Here is a 24,506-nt window from a genome sequence, read left to right on the forward strand (position 1 = left end):
GCCAGGTATCCAGACGAGCTGGACCCTGCAGCCAACCTGCACCAGTTTTTTCAGGACTTTTATGCACTCTAGTACATGCTTGGAGCTTACCTTTGCGGCCGTAATAGCCTTAATGACAGCTCTGCTGTCCGAGCATATTGATACGACTGTATTGCGGTGTCCGCAGCTTAGGATTTTCTGTCCGCATTTTAATACAGCGAATACTTCGGCCTGGAAGACAGTGGCGTGTTCCGCCAGCGAGTATGCCCTACTGGTATGTGGAATCCCACCACAAAGCCCTGATCCAGCTCTGTTATTCATTCTGGAGCCATCTGTGTACCAGATGGTCCCCCTATTTAGCAATGCAGGTCTGTTGGAATGCTGCCACTCCTCTCTACCTGCAATGTGCGTCAGGAATCCCTCGCAGTCCACAGTCACTGGAGCCATGCAGTCACTGCCCATCAGAAGAAGAGGACATTCCTGTATGGCCCGTGACCAAATTTTTGCGTGACCGGTCTCGCCAGCACGTAGTTCGCCGAGAATGTATAGCCTGTACGCAGTCCTCATTGCCTCGAATTGCACAACGAGGTCCAGAGGCGGAAGACTCAGCAGAGCCTCGAGCGCTCTAGTTGGCGCCGTCCGCATGGAACCCGTTATGCTGAGACATGCAAGACGTTGGACTCGAAACGTGCTGTTCAGTTGAGCACGAATTTTCGCTTTCTCCGTACATGGCCACCAAACGATAGCCCCGTATGTGAGGAGAGGTCTCACAATGCGCGAGTAGATCCAGTGGAGGATATTAGGAGACAGACCCCAGGTATTGCCAAAAGCCCGCCTTCAGGCCCATTGCGCGCAGGTGGCCTTCTTCATTCTGGTGTCTGCATGATTGTACCAGGAGTTTGGGATCTAACTTGATTCCCAGAAATCGAACTGTCCTGGAGTAATGCAGCTGCACGCCACCTAGAGATATAACAGGGGGCCTGCCAAAGTTACGTCTCCTCTCAAGTCGATAAAATGTTAAAAAACAGAATCACACAAGAATCAATTTCGCCATGGAGCACTTCAATTTGGGTAGTCCCTAAGAAATTAGACGCTTCAGGTAAACGCAAATGGCGTATAGTTATTGATTATAGGTTTTTAAATGAAAAAACTATTGACGCAAAATTTCCATTACCCAACATATCAGATATACTAGATAGGTTAGGAAAATTAAATTATTTTTCAACTCTTGACCTAGCGAATGGTTTCCAACAGATTGAAATGGACCCGGCAGACATTTAAGAAAATGCCTTTTCGACATTATGAATTGAAGCGAATGCCATTCGGTTTAAAAAATTTTTCCTTGTTTATATCGCTATTATAACATGATATGTTTATATTGATGATATACATTTTTTCCACATCATTACAAGAGCATATCTAGAGATTAAAAGCTGTGTTTAAAAGACTTAGACAAGCTAAGTTAAAGATCCAATTAGACAAACGTGAATTTTTACATTGGGAAGTAGCATATTTAGGACATCAAATTACAGATAACCGAGTAAGACCTAATCTAGAAAAAATACACGCTGTAAAGAATTACCCATTACCCAAGACCCAAAAAGACCCTTACTTAGTTAGAAGTCATTCTTAGGTTTAGCCGGATATTATAGGCGTTTTATAAAAGACCGCTAAAATGTGTAAACCCCTTACAGCATATCTAAAGAAAGAAACTAAAGTAGAACACACCCCTAATTCATAAATGCTTTTAACCATTTAAAAAAAACTTTTAATAAATGCACCCATTCTTAGATATCCTGATTTCACTAAATCTTTCATTCTGACTACAAACGCTTCAAATGTAGCTTTAGGAGCTATCCTATCTCAAGGAACGGTACCTAATGACCTTCCAATAGCATACGCTTCACGGACATTAAACGGAGCAGAACAACGATATAGTACTATAGAAAAGGAACACTTAGGAATAGTATGGGCTTGTAAATACTTTCTACCCTATTTATACGGTCAAAAATTCACTATTTACACAGACCATAGACCACTAGTTTGGCTAAATAACTTAAGGGAACCCAATAGCAATTTAACACGTTGGAAAATGTTAATTGGAATAGTATAATTTCCATATTATATACAAAAAAGGACCTTTGAATACTAATGCAGACGCTCAATCACGTATTTCCTTAAACGCTACTATAGATACTGAGTCCAACCTAAACAATAATAAAACTATACATACAATTCATACAACAAATTCTGATCAAAATTATGTTTCTATGACCCTATTGGATGAGATTATTAAGAATAAATCTCACCAATTTATTTTCAAAAAATCTCCTTATCCAACTTATGTAAAAATAACTCATGAAACATTTGACGAAAATAAAATAATTCACGCAACAATTCCAACTGATATGAGCAAAATAATAAAATTCCTTAAAGAATACTTGACTCATTCACCATCTTATATATATTTCCTCTCAGAAGAATTGAGAACATACGTTTATCAAGCTTTAATTAATCACTTTCAAAATTTTAAGCTAATTGAATGTACAAAATTTGTTAATAATGTACAAAAAGATAAGAGAACTTTAATGATGAATGAAGTATAGACACGAAGGTAAAACTAATCACCGACTTATCGACGAAACTCTTAAATTTCTAAAAGCCAATTATTATTGGAAAGCAATGAAAAAGGATGTAACTGAATATATTAATCATTGTACATATTGTCAACGTGCAAAGTACAATAAGAAACCCCCAGATCAACCTCTTGTTTTAACAGAAACCCCTAGTAAACCATTTGAAATTGTACTTATTGATATCTTTATTATCGGAAACACGAAATTTCTTACACTTATTGATAAATTCGCAAAGTTTGTTCAAGCATTACCCTATCATGGAAATGCAATATCTTGCAGTGAACAACTCGTCAAAATTTTGTCACTCGTAGGTTTACCAAAAATCATAATATCTGACAATGGTTCAGAGTTTAAAAACAAAGTAGTCAGTGGATTACTAAAAGCACATAATATTAAAATTCATTTCACAACCCCTAACCATCATAAATCCAATTCACCCATAGAAAGATTACATTCAACTCCTATAGAACATATCCGTTTATTAAAACAAACAGATTCTAATAGTGATGTTGCATCGCTCATGCCATATGCGATAGTAGCATATAATAGCACAATTTATTCGAGTACCCATTTAACCCCTTTTGAGTTAGTACATGGTCATACTGATAGTAGAGACCCTATGAATTTAGTTGCCTCCCTTATATTTCATTAAATATTATATAATGAAATCGCAGAAAATTCGACAGCATTAAAACAAAAAATAATCGATAAAACCAATCAATCGAAAAAATTATTAATTCCAGAAGTATGTGCCACAATTCATAAAAAAGTGGATAAAAGATCCTGAAAAATTAAAGATCGCTATTTAGGTCCTTTCAAATAATAATTTTAGAAAACAGTAAAATTGAAATTGAAAACCCGAAAACTAAAAAGAAAGAAGTAATCCACCCGAATGAGACTAAATTAGTCCCCATTATTGCAGATGGACCTGGACAGTGTATGCCAGCAGCGTCAAGTTCAACGACCTAAACGCTAATCCCGAAATACTATCTTACAAACTAGGTACAACATAACTAGTAACCAATCACTGGACATTTGTACAGACTATTGACCTAAAACCGATAATTAATGAACTTGACTCACTAAAAGGACATACTAAAGTTTTATCATCAAAACTAAAAAGTAACAATGAATTTTACGAAGGGTACCGTAACTCTTTAAATCTTATATACAGTGCTTTCATTTCAAAACGATCCACCCTTTTTTTCATCCCAAAAAAAAAACAACGTCAAATTAGATATACAGGGGGACGTTTTAATTATGCATTTACTGAAGTTCTGTCAATCACCTCCTCACCTCCAGCTAACCTCACTTTAATATGTCAAATGGGAACCCTCATCGTAAGCAGCGTAAAATTCTTTATTCAACGGTACCAAAAAAAATTAAATCGGTAAATGTGTAAGCAAATAGTTAGCGAAAATGTCTAGAAATAATGAATATTTTATTTACGCCAAACTTTGGTATTTTAAATGAAGACTTTTAGTGTGGTACCTACATCATTTTAAAATTCTTACATTTTTTATAAAAGATCATCAAAAAAAAATACAAGCAATTTAGAAGTTAAAATGTGTGTTAACAAACAGTACATTTAGTTCAAGCAAATTATTTATTTTTTTTGAGTAAAGAATGTGTACCGTTATTTGCGAGAAAAAAGAGTATCTTCAAATTTTTTGCAAAAACCTTTGCAGTCTTATAACTTTGTATGTGTATTTATTTCACTTATATTTTTTGCGAAACCTACCTAATAGGTACAAAAAAACACTGCAATACCTTACATTTTTAAGGCGTTTAAAAAGCAGGCGATTTATTATTTTAGTTAAAACAGTGAGTTAATAAATTGGTGTATACGCTAGCTGAAAGAATAGAAATAATTTTCCTTTATGGAGCTCAAGATCGGTGTGCTCGCAGAACCGCGAGAGCATTTAATGAAAGGTAAAAACGAGCATCAAGTTCAAAACACGTTTTTCAAGATCAAGAAGTTGCCGAATTTTTTACTATATATTTTCCTATATCCATTAGAATTAGATATTCTTAATTATTTTGTTTTGTGTTGTTTGCAATTATTACATTTAATATATTATTTTGATACAAATGTTTTTCTAGTTTATTTTAATTTTTATTTCGATAAATATTTTAATACCATTATAAAAGTCTTCGCTTATAATTAACCCCATTTTATACTTGCATAACTGTGTTTTGTTTTGGGTAATGTGCATTTTGTAATATCTTACTGAAACTTGATAACCCTCTATTATACTCAAAAAATATAACAAACGCCAGAGCAAGCCCTAAATTTAATATAGGTATTGATAAAAAAATCTTAATATTCGTCCATATATTTACTAACAACTAACAAGTATACAAGTAATGATTACTTTGTAACGAATACAAAGTATCTGATACTTCAAATCAAAGTATCAGTATCTACTCGATACTTATAAAAGTAATCGTAGCTTATCACTAGTCAAAATCAAACGGCTGTCGATCATATGGCATGGCCTACGTGAGCGATTGCACGCGACGAGCGGCGTACATACGATACAAAGCGATGCGACATAATCAGTTGGGTTGATAATTTCGCGCGATTCGCACGTGATTGTCGGAACTAAATCAAAGCATGGATCTAGAAATTTTAATCAATTTAATACAGGAACGTCCTGTTTTGTGGGACAAGAGAAATAAGAGTTACCACGACAGACTATTAACGCACAGAGAATGGGAAAAGGTCGGTGACGTCATGGGAACGACATGTAAGTACAAAAATATCAACAATAAAATCAAATTTATTCATTCCTATTTATAGGGTGTTGTTCAAAAAATTGTTTGAATTTCTCTCTTACTGTAATAGCTGCCCGGGATGCTCAAGATAAAAACGTGAGCCATAAATACGTATTAGAAATGATACGAAAATTTGAAGAGACGGTATCGATTTGCAATAAGAAAAAATATGAAAATAGAGTTCTCGATGAAGCATGCCAAGTTGAAGTACCAGGACAATTTGCTATGGATCCAACTTTGTCTATACCAAAGGCCGCAAAACTAACAAATATTTTCACTGGTTCCGTACATAAAGTTAAAAAAAAATAAGTTCTTTCCTTATAAAATTCATATTCTTCATGAATTCGGAGAAGATGATTTTGATAGGGGAATTCAATTTTGTGAAGTGATGTGCCAGCGAATTGACGACGATCCCCATTTATTGAAGAACATTTGCTTCAGTGACGAATCGACCTTTTTTTAAATGGACTGGTGAACAGACATAACTGTAGATACTGGGATAATGAAAATCCGCATGTTTTTCGGGAAGGCCATACCCAATATCCCCAAAAAATTAATGTTTGGGCAGAAATTTATGGGAATGAAATAATCGGGCCATTTTTTTTGGAAGAAAATTTGACTGGCGAAATTTATTTAAACCTATATTTTAGAAAATGCAATATACCCTTCCATCATCCAATCTATGGAAAATCAAGTAGATCAACATGGTGCTATATTATTGAATGAAAATAATATACATTTTCAGCAGGATGGAGCTCCCGCGCACTACACTTTGGTAGTTCGAGAGTGGCTTGATGAAAATTTTCGAGAAAAGTGGATTGGCAGACGTGGTACAATCGAATGGCCTGCGGACCTAACCCCACTAGACTTTTTTCTTTGGGGCTACTTAAAAAGCTAAGTTTATAAAACCCCACCTGAGAGCATTGAGAATTTAAAAAATAGAATATTTCAAGAATGCAGAGAAATTAGCGGGCAGACCCTTGCCCTTAGAACATTGAAAGGCTAGAAGTAGCATGCCGTGGAACTATGGGCAGGTTTGTTTGCTTGCAACATCTCTGATGCAATGATGCCAAATGCTTATAGAGAAATGGCAAAAATCACTTTATAATAGCATAAAAATTTTCAGTTGTTTCCGAAGGCACAAAACAATACTACTGCTCCCCTTTAATAAAATATCAAGCATTTTTTTAAAATAAATTTATTAAGATATCGAATACATTAAAGTCAATATACGTTAAATAAATGAAAATAAAGTACGAAGAAACGAGAAAACGGTAATGGCATCGCAACGCCGCTCGATCGCATTGTTGATGTCACCGATACAAGCACTCTTTACCAGTGACGTCGTCAACAAATATTTACCTGACAAATTTTTATTAATTATTAAAGAGTTTGACTATAAGTAATATTACCATTTATGAGCTATTTATGTGTTTTTTTTTAACGGACTTCATTAGAGGAAGGTCCTAATAAAAGGCAGCATTTTTGTCAAAGCATTTTTATGGAAATTAAATATTTTATTAATATAATATTATAGATTTCTTAATAAATCATGTTTTAAGACACACATTTTTAACATTTTGCAAAATTTTATTGTTATATTGGACAAAACTCAGTTTTACATCACTTACTTATATCACATAATATATACTTCTATGGTGCTGACTTTTTCAAAGGGACAGTATTGCTTCAGCGGAAAAAGTTAAAACTACAAGGATGTTCAAATTGTGAAGGAGTTGCAGGTTTTTTGTAGGTTATAAGATTTTTATTTATTTATGAGTATTACATTTTATTTATGAGTATTTAGCCTGTATAATGGTTTCGAGACATTTAATAGTGACCTATATAATACCTAATACCAATTATTATATCATATTAATTTATACTAAAAAACAAAGCTTACCTAAGAATAAAGACTATGTACAATAGATTAGATAGTTTATTAGTAGTAATATACAAAGAAGTACTTTTACAAGTCAAATAAAATATGTAGTATGTTGGGCTTTTTCGAAAATCATGTTATTATTTCTTAAGTATTTTAATAATGACTTGAGATCTAATTCAATTTCTTTGGCGCAAATTTGTTTGTTGCAATCTTCGAATTTTATTTTCTTTTTTTTTCTATAATTTGGTGACAAGTGATTTAGCTTTTAAAACGGTGGAATCATCAGTGCTTAGGTCCTCAGGATATCATTTTGATTTTACCCTAGAATAATATACATAAAAATATAGTATTACCAAAATTAAAAAAATGTATTATGATAATCCAATTGATCAATAAAATGTATGTTATTAATAAAGAATCTTTGTAATATCATACATTTAATTAATATTAAATATTTTAATATTAAACAAATATAACACAATAAAATACTATATCACTTTTAAATAAGATATATAGAATAGGATAATACATGGCAAAAAACTAGTAGTCTATTTTGAGTGTATTTTACGTTTTCCTTGGCAGAGTCAGGGAATGTGTACCAGTTAAACAAAAACGGCTTGGATTAGAAATAGTAATTGTTGACCTAGACCCCACGATTACTGTAGAACTATTAATCTCAGATGCAGTTATTGTTGATGATGAATGATCAGATCTGTAATTATACAAAATTTGGTGTATCAAAAATATTAATCTATTTTAATTATCCATACTTATCTATATTAGCTTCACTGTTTGTACTATATACCATTTTGGAAGCTAAAGAAGTTTTTGCACTCTTCAGGAAAGCTGCCCCTGCAGCTTTGAAGGATAAATCACTTGGTAAATTAAGTGAATTATTCGCTGCTGTGTTTTTAACCAGTGCATCAGAAATCCTAGTAAAAAAATAGTTTTACACACTTACCTAATTTAATTAGTATTAGTTATAAATAAAGCTTATATGAGTAACACTAATCCTTTTTGTAATGATTTTTTTATACTAGAAAAATATATTTAAAAAAAATTATCTTTGAGGTAGAGCTGATTTGTTTTATAATCTGGCTACTGATAATATTATCTTCCTTATATAAGAAATCACTTCTAAGGATGTGATCTGAACAAACAAATATGTTCTGTTTAATTGTGTTGATTTCCATTAATAAAATCCATTATTCCCTTTGGGCATATATTAGGCAGTCTATAATAAGTATTTGATATTTAATCAAAAAGCAAAAAAAATTACAGTAATGAATTAATATGTGGTGCCAATTACTATATATATTATTGTAAGTTGCAATATGGTAAAACAAAAAAAATTATCGACCAAATTTTAGGGAAAGACAAAATTAACTTTATACATAGATATCAATATCTAAATAAATTTAAAAATTCTTTAAAGGCAATAAAAAATTAGTAATTTCATCTATCTACCTAATGTCTATATTAAAAAAACATAACTATACATAGATAGGTACATGGGTATTAGGTATGCCTTCTTTCTGCCAAAACAACAAAAAAAAACATAAAATCCTGTAATAAAACCAGGGACAAAATTCTAGTTTTATATTTTTTTATAGCCTATTGATAGATGAATATGTTCAAAAAAATATTTAGATTTAAAAATATGAATATTTTGGTATTTTACGCACACTTTCACATTCAAGTTTTTATTAGGTTTATATCTATAAGATCCCCTATTCTACGTTTATGATGATGGTTACCCCATGATGTGATGTTATGAAAGTATCGGTACTTACTTGTGAAAAGATCGGCTTGAATCACCTTTTTATCATGATGCGGCACAAACGACACAAGTTTTTCCCGTCCTAGCAATTTAAAAAAACACTAAAATTTGGCCTTTTTCCTTTTGAAACCGAAAATTAAAGAAAATACAGGAATCCCGAAAATAAACAAAAAGCCGTTTGACAGATGACACTACGCGTATGGCTCAGGCGCTTAACCTCCGGTGTTGTCGCTTCAAATTTTTTAGAAGCAGTTTTAGGGATAAGAATGTTAATAATTTTGTTTTTTTTTTTGCTTAAGGATATTATATTTATTCTTAAAATAGGTTACTTGTAGTATTTATACTTTTTATTTTAAATTTTCCTATAAAATACAACACAAATAAATTAAATTAACGTTATAATGGTTGGTTAAATATAGCTAAAAATTTCCTCCGTTGGAAATTTGCGTCGACTTGACAACGAGAGAATCGGCAAATATGTTTGTAAACAAAACACCCCTTTTGCCCCTGTGCACATGTTGGACTCAAACAAAGTTGTTGTTTACTAATTCTAGCCTTTCAATGTTCTAAGCCCTTGCCAATGTTCGTAAGGAGTTTGAAAATAGGCTTTTTTATTGTCTTGCTAATAACGGCGCGCATTTTGAACATTTCATAAAATAAATTTGTTAAACTAATTAAATTTGTTTTTCTACCCTACCGATTTACACTTTAATTGCTTCTTGGTCAATCAATTTTATTTTTTTTTACAACCATTGATAGCATAATGAATTCCCTTTAAAATAATGTATCACACCATGGGGTAGCCATTTGACATACCAAAGTTTGGCGTAAATAAAATTTTCATTATTTCTAGACATTTTCGCTAACTATTGGCTTACACATTTACCGATTTCATTTTTTTTGGTACCGTTGAATAGAGAATTTTACGCTGCTTACTCTGATGTATCACACGATAGGGATTCCCACTTGACATATTAAAGTGAGGTTAGCTGGAGGTGAGGAGGTGATTGACAGAACTTCAGTAAATTCATAATTAAACGTCCCCCTGTATATCTAATTTGACGTGTTTTTTTTTTAGAAGAAGAAAGTTATTAAGGGTGGATCGTTTTGAAATGAAAGCACTGTATAACATAGAAAACCGCATTTCTATTCTGTTAAATCAAATATTTCCCTATGCATTTCAGCAGAGACAAAAACGAGGTATTTTTAATCCATTAGAATCACTTATAAAAAGTATAACAGCAAATTTAGATCAAACGGACACTGAATTAATTAATAAAAATATCAAAACATTAGAAGCTAATCAAAATAAACTAAAAATCGATGCGCTCAATCGAATTTCTTTGTTGGATAAAGCACTTGACAAATCTAAAAATATGATTTCAAACATATAATCACACACTTATAATGAACAAATATTAAAGGCAAGAACTTCACAAATCGAAGAGTCTATTAAAAAATAATGACCTCCATAATCTTGAATTACATGAATATTTAAGAATATTCACTATAAATAGTCAAATAACTTCTATTTATCAATCGATTTATAACCTCTTGGACAAAATTGAAGTCGCTCTGACATTTTCTAAACTTAATACTTTGCATAATTCAGTAATCAATCCAGATGAATTGCTTAAAAAATAGAATCATCATCAAACAATCATCAAGTAAACATTTACATAAGAATGATAAATTACGCATAAAGGTAAATAGTGAAAATTTATTAATCTTAGAAAAACTAATTGAAGTTAAAAGTTTCGTAAAAGAATTCGAAATAATATTTATTTTTGAATTTCTATTGGTTGACAAAGATACGAGTTACATACCCCTTTCACTCTATAAAATCATTATTATTGTTAAGTTCATTTTTAGCTGTATAAGCAATTTCATTTACTTTTTATGCTTTCGCTTTTAGTTTACGAATTCAGTCAGAGCTAAGCCATTGTTTTAAACATACCATATTATATATGTATTATTATTATTTTACTCGCATTATAGTTATTAACGAAATAAAAGTTTTTTTAAAAACATAAATTCGTAGTATCGAATTTTAATTTACGTTTCAATTACCATTTATTTGCGTTACAAGTACCAAATAATCAATCTTTCCTTGTTAATTTACCATATAAGCAGTATCTGTCATTGTGTGACACAAGGTACTTCTACCATGATGAAAAATGCCTGGAAATCGAAATGGACCAGTTCCTATGTAAAGACATACCTGTTCGGACCATAGAGGACCATCCACCATATGCAGTACAACTCCTCACGTTAAGGTCAACCACCACCACTGGTCATCTCTTCAAATTTCATCTAAGTACATTCATACAAGTAACTAAAGTCGTTGATGGTAAATGGGCAGTAACTATCCCAACTAGCGTAATTGCCAAAATCAAATGTGTTAGCTCTGAATCAAATCAGCTGCTCACTAGTTCCTACCTAATTAAAGTCCCTCAAGAATGTTCGAGTTGATTCAATGGTGTTCGAATCATATGAAACTACGGACCTAACTTGCCATGAAGTTAGTCTTCCAACTCTCAACTGGACAAAGGTTACCGAGAAGAATCTTCAATAGACTTGAAACTTGTGAATCTAAAAGCCACCCAACAAGAATTGAGAAACCAAGCAAAGAATCTCCAAGAAATGGGGCTACCTGTTTACCTTACTAGAATAAGTTTTTGGACAATTTTGATTTACATTTGTACTTTTATTGGTATCTTGAGTTTTCTTTTCAGGAAGTATTATGTGAAAGTGTGTAAACTCAAACAACCCTGTGAAGTTCCTCAGAACGAAACAATTTTCTGAAATGTATTTCACCCCTATATAGATTAAGAGTATTTTATTAATTTTATTTTATTATTTTATTTTTATTTCTATTCAATTTTTATATTTTCTATTTTTTGGAATTGAATTCCTAAAACATAATAATGTCCAATATAGGAATTCAATATAATGAAATCATTCCCTTTAGGATATGCTTTCATCTAACAGGGGAGGAGTTATACCCTCTGTATATAATAAATACTTTCTATAAACCAGACGTAGGCGGATGCATTGGTTGCACAGATAAGATTTAGTTATTAAGCACTTTTTAATTATAAATTAGAATACCTTTAAGTTTAACCAGCTCATTTGTTAACGTACTTGCGGTCAGTCGAAATAAAATTAATATTTATTTAATTTGTTTTGAACCTCACGAACAAAACTATACGGTAATACGCTGATAAAGGAACTGCAGTAATCGAGATACGTGCGCTGTTGCCGTAGTTACCATTTTTGCTTTTAAGCATTTAAATAACATGCTACTCCCTAGGAGTTGTAGTTTTTGCACTAAAGCTATTGGAAAAAAGTTAAAGTTACAGTGTGGCACTTTTTCACCTTTCTTGTGGAAATATAACAGAGATGAAAGCACGAATATTGCAGTAGAATAAGTCACCCTCGAACTGCAATGCCTGCATAATTTTGTTAAGTCGTCGTTCTTCAAGCTATTTTTCGCGACCAAATACATTGCCTCGTTAGATGGAAGCGCATTCTGTAGATCAAAACGGATCGTCACCCTTTTTGAACCACCCTTTTTGAAACACACAGGATCCAGAATTAAAAACTCCAAAGTTTTGTCAGACCTGGTATCCAAGATTTGTCAAAAGACAAGCAGGAACTTAAAAATGAGGTTCAAAAACTAAAATCCATCTTAAATCGTTAATGAATCAGCTAAAAATAGAAATAATATTTGTGTTACGGATCTCATATCTTCTATTGAAAAAGAAAACAAAGAAACTTGCTTAATAAAAGTGTATCAGAGCTTATATCTGGAAGTTACAGAAGCTGATGTTGATCATTGATTACTGTAAGAGGTGGGGTCAAATCCATAAGCCGCGGCTGCTACAATCCAGCCCCTAGTTCTGATATAGGGGATTCGGCAACTCACTAGAGAGAGTCATTTAGTTTATAAAAGGTCCAAGGATCAGTTACAGTGCATTTAAAAATATATTTGGCATGAGAATGGTAGAATTCTATTCGTAGGACAGATGGAGAATGGTATAAAATAATTAGGGGTGACATGGATATTGGTGAGATCACGGCATAGTTTTGCTTTTACTCTACTCTTTGTTTTTTTTTAATTATATTTAAATTGTGTGCTTATTATTAAATTAAAAAAAACGAATTATAAACAATAAGTTACCAATAGGACAAGTTATTATTCCTTCACTGGTTCTAAAATTTAATGATATTAAAATATATATTTTGAATAACGATATTGATATTGTGGGCTTATCAGAAACTTACTGGCTATGTTGGTGATCAGATACTTCAAATACCAAGTTATGAGTTCAGTCAGGCTTGGTGTCGGTACTAAGGCATTTTTACAAACAACTTAATTAATTTTTGGTTTAAAACCTATTGTGTAATGGTGGTGAGCCTGGATTGCAACTAAGGGGATCCCCGTAAAGAAGAGCACAACTGGCTTAATCGGTAAGTACCCATTTAAGTAGTGCGGTGTATTCGTTTTTTACAATTTTCTTACTTGCGTTAGCAATTACTTACAGTTTTCAAACACAGTCCACAACATTTTCAATTTTCTATTTATGCATTGACAGTAGTAATATACATATTATTGGACTGTTTTATAAAGTCTTATAGCTTATAAAACAAGCAAATAGTGGATGCACCTACTCAACAGGGACTAGCAGGTAACACACTTCTAGATTTTTATATATGTTCACACGATAATCTAATATGTTCTTAACTATTAATCAGATTTCAATTCTAACTCTCCGATCACTGATTTGTTAGATGCAAACTGGCTCTCAATATGATAAAACCTGAGCATTTTCTTCATATATATAGAGATTTTAAATTATGATGTTTTTTACTTACCAGATATGAATACAAAACTGGATGCATTTACTAACTTCTTAATTGCAATTTTTTATATTCACGCTCCCAAAAGATCTGCACGTATTACTAAAAAAAATGTTCCATGAATTACACCTAATTGAAAATATTTGATGTCACTTAGAAATAAAGTCTTAACTAAATATAAAAAAACTTAATCTGCTCTAGACTGGGTAGCTTATAAACAGCTAAAAAATTATGTTACTGCAACAATCAGATGGAAACAGAAGGGATCTTGAAAGTCAAATTCGATTGAATGGATTTGAAGAAAATCAATTAAAATTATTTCCAATGGTCGCTGGTCCGCAGAGTAAACAACTATGTAACCATTCCGCAAGTTGGTCGAACTCAGATTTGTTGAATTTTTACTGAAATAATAGTTTACCAAATTCACGTATATTTAATTTTAGATTTGCAGTATAGAGGAAGTTAAAGAAGCTTTATTTCTAATAAAATCCAAGGCCATCGGAGATGATGATATTAAATTTGACATGCTACTGTATTGTTGTCCGTTAATACTCCCTAAACACACCTTGTAACTTTTTCCATAGAAACATCATGTTTCCCTGACGAATGGAAATGCTCCCACGTAATCCCTCTTCTGAAGGTTAATAATTCACTTGATTCAACTGAAAGACTTATCACTAGTTAGTGTTCTCTCAACGTAATCGAAAATTTTAGAACAAATCCTTAATAATCAAATAATGGTTTATTATTTATTTATTAATAATGGTTAATTTGTTCCATGTTCCATGTTTATGTTCCGACAGTACAATCCGGGTTTCGACCAGGATATAGTTGTTCAACTGTGCTTTTAACAGTAGCAGATGATACATTTCATTCAATGTATCATCATATTCAATCATTCAATCATAATCCTCCTTGACTACTCAAAAGCATTTGATAAAATAAATGCTTCTTCTAGCAATTATAAAATATTAGAAGTCAAAAGGATTCTAAGCAACTACCCTTTTGGAGTTCCCCAAAGATCAATTTTATTGCCTGTGCTTTTCACACTTTACACATCCCAGATGGCAAAACACATACAATTTTCTCAAATACAGACGCAGATGGTATGCAGATGATGACGCAGCTTTACAAATCTTTCAAGCCAGACCACCTTTTAGAATCTGTGTGTCAGCTGAAGCATGACCTAGATACGGTTCTTTCAGTATCTCAGAAGCATTGCTTAGATCTAAATCCTTTTGAGACCAAGTCCTATGTTACTTTTTTATAGGATTCGGTCACAAAATCTGTATTTGGCTAATATTTGTCTTTAAATAATAATATACTTGCTATTACTGACTTCGCAAAGAACTTCTGGAACTAAGGTCTAATTTTAGATAATAATTTAAGGTTTACTGAACACATAAGTATGTGTGTAAAGAGGGTCTTTGCTAATTTAAACTTATTATTTAGACATAGGCTTTGCTTACGGGATTTTTGTAAAAACTGTGGTTTACAAATTTGGAGTCCGGGAATGTGGCTTTTCCTACGAAGTCTACATACTATTTTTTCGAAAATCGGGAATCATTAAAATTACGGTAAATTATTACTAATCATGTTAAAAATTTCAAATCAACATTATTATTTTCCCTTAAATAAAAGAAGCCATGAAACATTGTTTCGTAACTACGGAAACGAAGTACATAATTTTAAATTGTCAAACTTGACGAGTGAAAAGTTTATTTGTGGCGTCTTTCTAAAGTGTTGATTTTTTAACGTTTAAAAAGCCAAAGTAACGTGTAAAATGATGAGTGATGATGACTGTTCCATTTCTGGAACCCCCCCAAAACTCACGGAGGCAGTGAATGCTGCATCATTGAAATTGTTACCAGTAAAATCTAGAAATAAGTATAACTATGCATACAACCGCTTCATGGACTACCGTACGAATAAAAATGTAACTTCTTTCTCGGAAAATGTTGTAATGGCATACTTCTTGGAGCTTCATTCCAAGATGAAATCTTCAACTTTATGGGCCAATTATTCAATGCTGAACACAACCCTTGCAATTAGACATGATGTGGATATATCTAAATATTCGAAACTTGCCTATGAGCCAAAAAAATCCAAGATTTTAACTAAAGAAGAAATAAACAAATTTATTCAGGAAGCTCCAGATAAGGAATACCTATTTAATGATTAAGGTAACTTACAAAACTTCAAATTATATTTGGATTCTTTACATGCTTATTTATTGTTGTAGGTAGCTGTAATATTTGAAATTTCCGGAGCTTGCAGAATGGACGAGCTGGTTAAAATGACGGTACAAGATGTACAAGACCTACTATCTAAACTTTTAGTTACCATACCGGATTCAAAAACCAATACATCAAGATCATTTATAGTAAACGAAATGTACTTAAATCTATACCGCAAGTATGCCTCTTTAAGGCCAAGGGACATGAATACCACTCGGTTTTTTTTTAAGTACCAAAATGAAAAAGGTTGTAGACAAGTAGTAGGAATTCACCAATTTAGAAACATGCCTAAAACAATGGCCAGTTATTTGAATTTGCCAAACTCGAAAGAATATACCGGCCACTGTTTTCGTCGGTCTTCTGCCCCAATGCTTGTTGATTCTGGAGTAGATATTACTAGTTTAAAGAGACTGAGTGGATGGAAATCAACAAACGTCGCTGAAGGATATATAGAAGAGTCTCTTACTAATAAGGGACAAGTGGCAAATAATTCACAGCAGAAAAAAATCAAGAAAGTAAATCTAATATTTCTAATACTGCAGTAACGCCCAATATTAGTTATTGACATACAAATAAAATTATTAGTTTGGAAAATATTCAACAAAATAATGCTATTAGTTCCCAAGTTCTTCCAGTTTTCAATACTTGTACTAATGGTCAGATAACAGTAAATATAACAAATAATAAGTAATAATTTTAAAATATAATGTTAACCTTATTTGTGCTGAAAGTTTTAAAAATAAAATTGTTTAGGAAAAATCCTGTTCGCATTTATTTTCTAAAGTTTACTGTATGGAAATAACATTTCCTTACAGTACAGAAATGAATATTTCCTTACTGTTATTTTCGGTTGCCAGGCAACAATCAAGTTGGAGGAAATATTGACTTTTTCTTTCAAATATGTTGTCAAAAATGTCATTTCTTATCGATTTTCGGAAAACGATTTTTTTTGAAAATTTTTAATAGAATGTGCAGTGTGGTCAAAATATTGATAAAAAAGTGAAGATGATTGAAAAAATACAAAACTTTGGAAATTATGAAGATTTTTTACATACGGTAAATACGTAATTATTGCCGGCTTGCAGAACGTTTTTTAGCTCTTGATTTTGCTATAATTAAAAAAAAATATATATTGGGGCAATTTTGGAACCTTTTGAGGGCTAAACTTGTAATTATATAGGATTTTTTATCGCTTTGTACCTCTATAATTACATATTTTGTAATTTACACACACAAAAAATAAAACAACATAAAAATGGGAGTGGCTTCACTATGTATCCAGAAGTATTTTTTGGTTTTGTCTGGAACACTTTTTAGTTGGATGGGTTGGCTGTGAACTCAATTTTAGATAATAAAGGCATAATATAGTTACATTTTACATTACATGAACAAAAATTTAAATTATTTTATATTTTATGTAAATGAATATATTATGAATATAAATTTTGAAAAAAAAAACATAATTTAAGATGTTCAATTATTAATAGGTAAATAATAACCATGAGATTAAATTTAAATTAACTTATAGTCAAAATAATAGATATCTTTTATTATATTATAATAATTATAGGCACAAACACGGGGGTGCCTTATGTGTTTGTGCCTTTAATTTCCATTTCCTAACTATTATCCCATTCCCTAACTATTTTAACCTTTTCTTGTAACTAAATGTGTTATTTTCATGCAACAAACATACCAAAGACACCCCAATGTATTATTATTTTCGTAATTTTTGGAGGGGTTGAGTAGGGTTGGATTGAGTTAAGTTGACATAAATTGTTTTGACTTATAACTGTATATATGGGTAATAAATGTATATATGTATGTATAAGTGGACTTACGTCCCACTGTGCTTGACATCCTCCCTTATGCAGAAGTTCGGACCCTTCATACTTTCTGACATTAAAAAGTATGTAGAGTGCTCGTAAATGTCGAGCACATGGGGACTTACGAGAATGTGCTCGACGTCCAAAATCAAAATAATTTATCCCAACCCAACCCATCCATCCCAACCCAACACCTCATAAATTTTTTCGCACACAGAGAGCTTGGCTTGCACCCTCCGTATCCTTAACTCAACTCGATCTAACCCAACACAAAACATCCCAATCCAATAAAGCAGAGCATAACACACTAAAAAGTTCATATGGAAGGAATAACAAATTCTTTAATGAAGGAACATGTATGGCAAGGCTATCACCTCGAGACGTTATGTCAAATGTCATTAAAAAAGAATAGTAACGGGAAGATTGAAAAGAATTTTGTTTTTGTTATTTATATGAAAAATTAATTTTCTTTTCAGTTAATTTAAAATAAAATATCCCATATTTCTTATTATTTTTGATTCAAACCGAAATCTAAAAATTATCAATAATACATTATGGGTGTAATACATTATGTCTTCGGTATGTTTTTTACACGAAAATAACAGACTGAGATTCTATCGCACCAACAACCAGAAATATGTTGAACCAGGAAAAATTCATACGTGAACAATGTACTAGCCTTAGAAATCCTAGATGGCACATTAAAAAGAATGCCTGCCTGTTTTCTATACTTAGAACTTTATTTGATTTTTATTTGGTTAGAATCATTCTCACTCATTTTTAGGAGAACTAGCACCAACATAACAGAAAATATATACATGTATCCATCATGAACCAGAATTTAGTGTGCAAAAGCAATTACTGAAATATAAAGCTTCCCACACTATTCCCAAATTTTTCAACTGCCCAGTATAAGGGTGCACGAACAGATTATTAATATCATATATTATTAATTAATTACTATCGACAAGACCATGCCTTGGAAGTTAGTAATGAAACTATAGAATTTGATTCAGTTGAGGATTTTCAGGTCAGTATTTATTGTTCCTAGGGTAAAAGAAGTTATTGGCACTTTAAGCACACTCTTGTGTATTCAAAACTTTTAGATATTTAATTACTTAAGATTATTATTTTCATTTAATTTTTATTTAAACCTATTTTTAATACTAGCTGGAAATAAATTTGTTTAGTTTTAAATATTTTTATTGTAAAACTAACAAGATTGAAAACATTTAAATTTCATAGTTATTGGCCATTTTATAGTAGTTAAGATATTGGGTTTTGCTGTTATTGACATTTCTTTATTTACATTAAAGTAAATAAAAATAGGTACCTAGGTACCTACCTAGTACAAAAATAAACTATTATTCTTAAAAAAATTCTTCAACTTTATATGTATGCTATAAAAACAATTATTAAACATACAGAACATTTAAAGAATTCTTTGTTTTTAAGGCATCGGACATAGTAGTGAAAGTTTGACACGCGTGTAGTGTAGTATAACATACATATTTTGATCTCCATATTTCGAAATATTCTTGAGGATATAGTCAGATTTAATACCTGTGTGTTACACCATTGGAAAACTTAAAATTTGGGAGTTCTAGTGAACATGTTCATTTCCTAATTATGCCTTTATGCTCCATATTATCCACAGAAGTAGCTTGATAAACAATTAAAGTGTATTTTTAAACAAGCAAAAAACACAGTCTCGATCTCAAAACTCGTATAATAAATTCGATGATTTAGTTCCTTTTTTCTATTTTGGAACTATGTTAGTGTGGCCAAAGTTTACAGAATAGAATACAATAGAATAGAATAGAATAGAATAGAATAGAATAGAATAGAATAGTATTCTATTCTGTAAACTTTGGTGTGGCTGTTCAGTTGAGTTGTAATTGTACAAATTTTAGTACAATTCTTTTTCTGTTGTTGGTTTAAAAGGTTTTAAATTCATTTAACAGTATCATTGTGTTAAATATACTAAACAATTATGTGAGCTAAATTTTTTTTTCTATTTTGGAGCTGTGTCAGTGTGGCTGTTCAGTTGAGTTGTAATTGTATAATTTTTAGTAAAATTCTTTTTTTGCTGTTTTGGTTTTAAAGAACCGTCGCGTCATATACCTAGTCCTTTGGCATATATTTATGCCGATTCTTCAACATGATGCTAGCAACTTTTCTCGAATAAATAGAGGGCGGCAGGAATCCCGAGGTTTTTGCAAATATACCTGGGGGCTCTGTTTTGCAATACAAAGAGCGAGTGGATAAGATAATTGCTAGCATTCCCCCAAAAACAAATACCGTAGCAAAGATGAGACGCTACAAGGGCAAAATATATAGTTCTATCCCTCTCGGTACCAAGCTCTTCAGTTGCGGCCCTAACGGCAAAACAACCAGCTGATATATTACTAGCAAGATCAAGTACATGATCAGTAAATTTAAGGGGGTTATCAAGAATCTCCAAGAAATCTGTTGCTAGAGTGTTCAGCAATTTGATTACAGCCAATGGACACATCCCCAAGCTTACCCCTAAATGTCAGGATTTTGGTCTTATTGAAGTTCATTGACAGCGTATTTGAGTCAAACCAGTCTTGTATCCTCTGGAGGTCCATCATCAGGGTCAGATGCAAGGTGCACTTACTATTGCAGCCCTCTTGAAAGCCATGCTGAAAGTTACTAAGGAGGTTATTTTATTTGAGGTAAGACATCATGCGAAATTTTACCAGTTTTTCAATCCACTTTGATAGTGTGGAGAGACGAGAAATAGGCCGAAAGTTAGATGGATCATCCAGATTTCCATCCTTATGAATAGGAATCACTTTGGCGGACTTCAAAGAACCCGGGAAGGTACCGGATTGACACATTGACATTAGAGCAATATCCCGCAAGTTAAGTAAGATCTTGACCATGTTCACATCCTCAACTAACAAATTTTTGTTTTTCATTAAGTTTAAAACTCTTATTATTTCTTCCAAGTCAGTAGGAAAAAAGAAGAAAGAATATTGAACTATTATATTTGTGAGGCAGCTAAGTGGTTCAGTTGATAGAGTTGAAGAGTTTGGGCTACCGTATAGAAAAAAAGTATTGAGTTGGTTTATATTAGATTTTGGATTTGCAGCAGGTTTGTAGTTGTTTTTACTACGGATGTAATTCACTATTCTTCAGCACTCCTTCGCCTTGTTTGAACTCTCATTCAATTTTTAGGATAGTGGGATTTTTTAGCTAGCCTGATAATACGCCGATAGAATGGGAAAAGCAACATTAAATAGTTGCAACACTCTCGCATGAAAGTTAGAACATTAGAACAGGGGTGCCTAAGTTGTAGAAGTGCTCATTATTTTTCTTACCTACTCGGGTTTATTTTTATATTTATCATGGTATTTTTAACCATACATATAACAGCCTCGTGGTCTAATAAAGCAGCATTGATAACAGTGTAATTTATTATAGAGTTTGGAAGGTTAGAGCATATGTAATCAATTATAGTGGACGAATATTTAGTCACTGTGAGTCCACATGCATTGGTAAGTTAAATGAACTAAGCATATTGCGTAAACGGGGAGTCGAAGCAGAATTTTAACTTTACGTTAAGATCTCCAGAAATAATTATTTGCGCCGAGCAAGAAATTTCGGACAAAAGACTCTCCAGACCAAAAAAGTATGAGAATATTCAATGCGTGCATTATTTTCTACATTTTCTGTGTTTCTGTACATATGGTTAAGTCGGGCTGATTCTGTTTTCAGAGCGATAATTACCTTGTGAATATGAGTGTAAATTATGTTGTGCATATCCCCTTATATATCCATATTTGACTTTGAAAGACAACTATTTACTAGATGTTTATAATCCAAACAATTAAAAGACAACTTTTTTAAAGCAACAAACTATTCTTTTTTATTACGATGCAAATGTAAAAATTTTTGACACTAATAAATGCGGTGATTAGCCTAGCCACAATAAAGGCAAATTGAGTTCTTATTATCAGAGTTTTGAAAATTATGTAATTACGCACGAAAAGAGACTTTCTTGTTCATTCTTTTTACAACATATTTACTTGTTAAATGGAGCTGAGAATCACTGATGTTTTCTAACATCATGCACCTTTTTTTCAAGAAAATTTAAAAAATATTGTAAACTTGGCAACGTGTTATAATTTCATAGTCTCGTTTCGTGTTAAAATCTAATTTTCTTTTAAAAAGATAAATTAGCAAAGCGAGATGTCAATTAAACTAATTAAAGAACTATTCACTACACAAGTTAAATTTTCATATCTAGATTTACATATACCAGTGGTGATTTCAAAATTATCATTTGTTAATTTCAGAACTTCAGTCAAACACAGCACGTACTTAAGTACCATAAGCGTTTAACATTAGTGAAATATGGATTGTCAATAACAAGTGCAGTGAACATTTTAAAATATGACTGCCAATTTAAAATTTGTATAACAATTTCAGGTAAATTTAAATTTAAGTAAAAACTGTTACTAGTTACAGAATTAACAAGCGGGTGGATAAATCATTTTCTTTAAAAAGGTTAAAAAACCTTTGATACATATTTCTAATTATTTTAATACAATTGTAATGCTTATTTTCTAATTATTCACGATTTTCTTCATCTTTTCCGTTTAATTCGTCAATTTCATCTTGGGCGTTACAGTACTTATTAAAGTACAATTTAATTAAGAGTCTCTTCGCGGGCAGATCGGGTACATCCTTTTGTTCGAACGCATTTTGATTTTTTAACAACCAGTTATGATAAGAAGATATATTTAAGAGTTCGAAATCAGTCATTGTGATTGTTAATTTTAAAGCTAACAAAAGTATAATTTGACCACACTAATACAAAATTAGCCAGCGAAATAAACGCAAATCAACAGCTTGTAGAAAAATATACAATATCTTGACGAGTTTACGTGCATAAATAATTGGAACAAACTCATCAAATTTAGTTTACTTGGGCTACAATGGAGCCACAATCCATACAAAATCTGGGCTTTACAAGGCAATATCTAACTAATTCACATCGGCAATCTGCTCGTCAATCCTGCTACACAGGATCAATCCGGGGATCAATCTGGCTCGAAGTACCCTAAAATGGAGGGGTTTGGGTTATTTCGAAACCCGCAACACTTGAGGGCTTTCTTTATGCCTTTTTTTTAAGACTGTGAAGGAGCAGCTGACTAATTTTAATCGGCATCAAAACAAAGGTACTTTAAAACAGTTTAATTCAACCCACTATATTATTAGTTATAACTTAAAAAGCTTTTCACAAAAGGGAGACTGAGTTCCCTCAATAAAAATTAAATTTCATCTAAACTTTTCCTTAAGAGGGCAGCCTAACTGCGTAAAACGGGGTTAGCCGTAGCCGATCGATAGTTCTAGCCTGGACACTTATCCCCACTTCCATCGATACCTCACAACAGAAGCCGAAATCATGCGAGGCGACGACCGCATCGCGATGGCAAAAATTCCGCGCTGGGGCACATATTTTGCGTTGATTCGAAATAATATTTTACTGCAGTTATTATTGTAGTTTATAGTAAGATTACGCATTTAAAATTTTAAACTACCAAACTATTTTGATACTCGCTTTGAGTTTTAAAAAGAATAAAAATTCGGTATTTAAATTAGGTGGGTAAATTAACAATTTTATTTTTAACTTACAATTTACAATCTTAATTTTATTTAGAATATTGCCTACCTCTTACTGCATTCCTGTTTAAGCTCAGAAAAAATTAAAATGGATTTTAAATTTTTTTTGTTTTTTTTTTTGATTATCTTCGGAATCATTAAAATTTTCGATTTTTTAAATAAGCAACAAAAATTTGGCGTAGGTACCTACCTAATTTTGTTTTCGGCATTAAAATTTTTACGAAAAAGTAATACAGCAATGCAAAAACTTTCCCATAGCAACCAAGATAACCCACAAAAGTGTCAAGAATAAGTTTTTAAAAATTTGTTTTTTTTTTCAATAATCTTCAAAACCACATAAAATATAATATAAATATTTTTTTATGGCATATTCTTTTACAAGTAAATAATGTGCACTTATTTGGGGTAAATTATCCATTTTCGTATTTTGAGGGTAGATGAATTTGAAACACCGTTTATGTATATTTTTCCAATAAAATATATAATAAAAAATATTTAAAACATAAATACCTAAAAATACGTAATAATAAAAAAAATATATTATCTTGTAAAATGTAAAATATTAGGTCCCGCGGTATTTCCACTTAGTCGTTCCACTGTACGGCGTGCGCCACCAAATCTCGGCTTCAATTTTGACGCCACGAAACCAGTGTTACGGCTAGAACTCTCGATCGGCTACGGGTTAGCTCCTGTACCGAGACAAAAAAGTTAGAAAGCTCAAATTTTGTGTAGGGATTGTTTATTGGATTATCTAGGCGGATTGCCATTAAAAATATTAAAAATAAAAAAAGGAAACTTTTAGTTTTTTTTTAAACAATGTAAAATTGACCATCTCTGTAAATCCTCGAAACGTAAGTCGTAAAGACG

General features: G+C 31.9%; 1 long non-coding RNA gene across 1 annotated transcript; it reads left to right on the plus strand.

Moving 5' to 3' along the window:
- The first annotated feature begins 5,108 nt into the window (after positions 1-5,108).
- LOC126734560 (uncharacterized) lies at positions 5,109-8,022 on the plus strand. The gene is made up of 2 exons (XR_007660081.1): positions 5,109-5,365; positions 5,419-8,022. It is a non-coding gene; the product is annotated as an uncharacterized LOC126734560 (long non-coding RNA).
- The last annotated feature ends 16,484 nt before the right edge of the window (positions 8,023-24,506 follow it).

The sequence above is a fragment of the Anthonomus grandis genome, chromosome 3, assembly GCF_022605725.1.
Source record: "Anthonomus grandis grandis chromosome 3, icAntGran1.3, whole genome shotgun sequence".
Taxonomy (NCBI): Eukaryota; Metazoa; Arthropoda; class Insecta; order Coleoptera; family Curculionidae; genus Anthonomus; species Anthonomus grandis.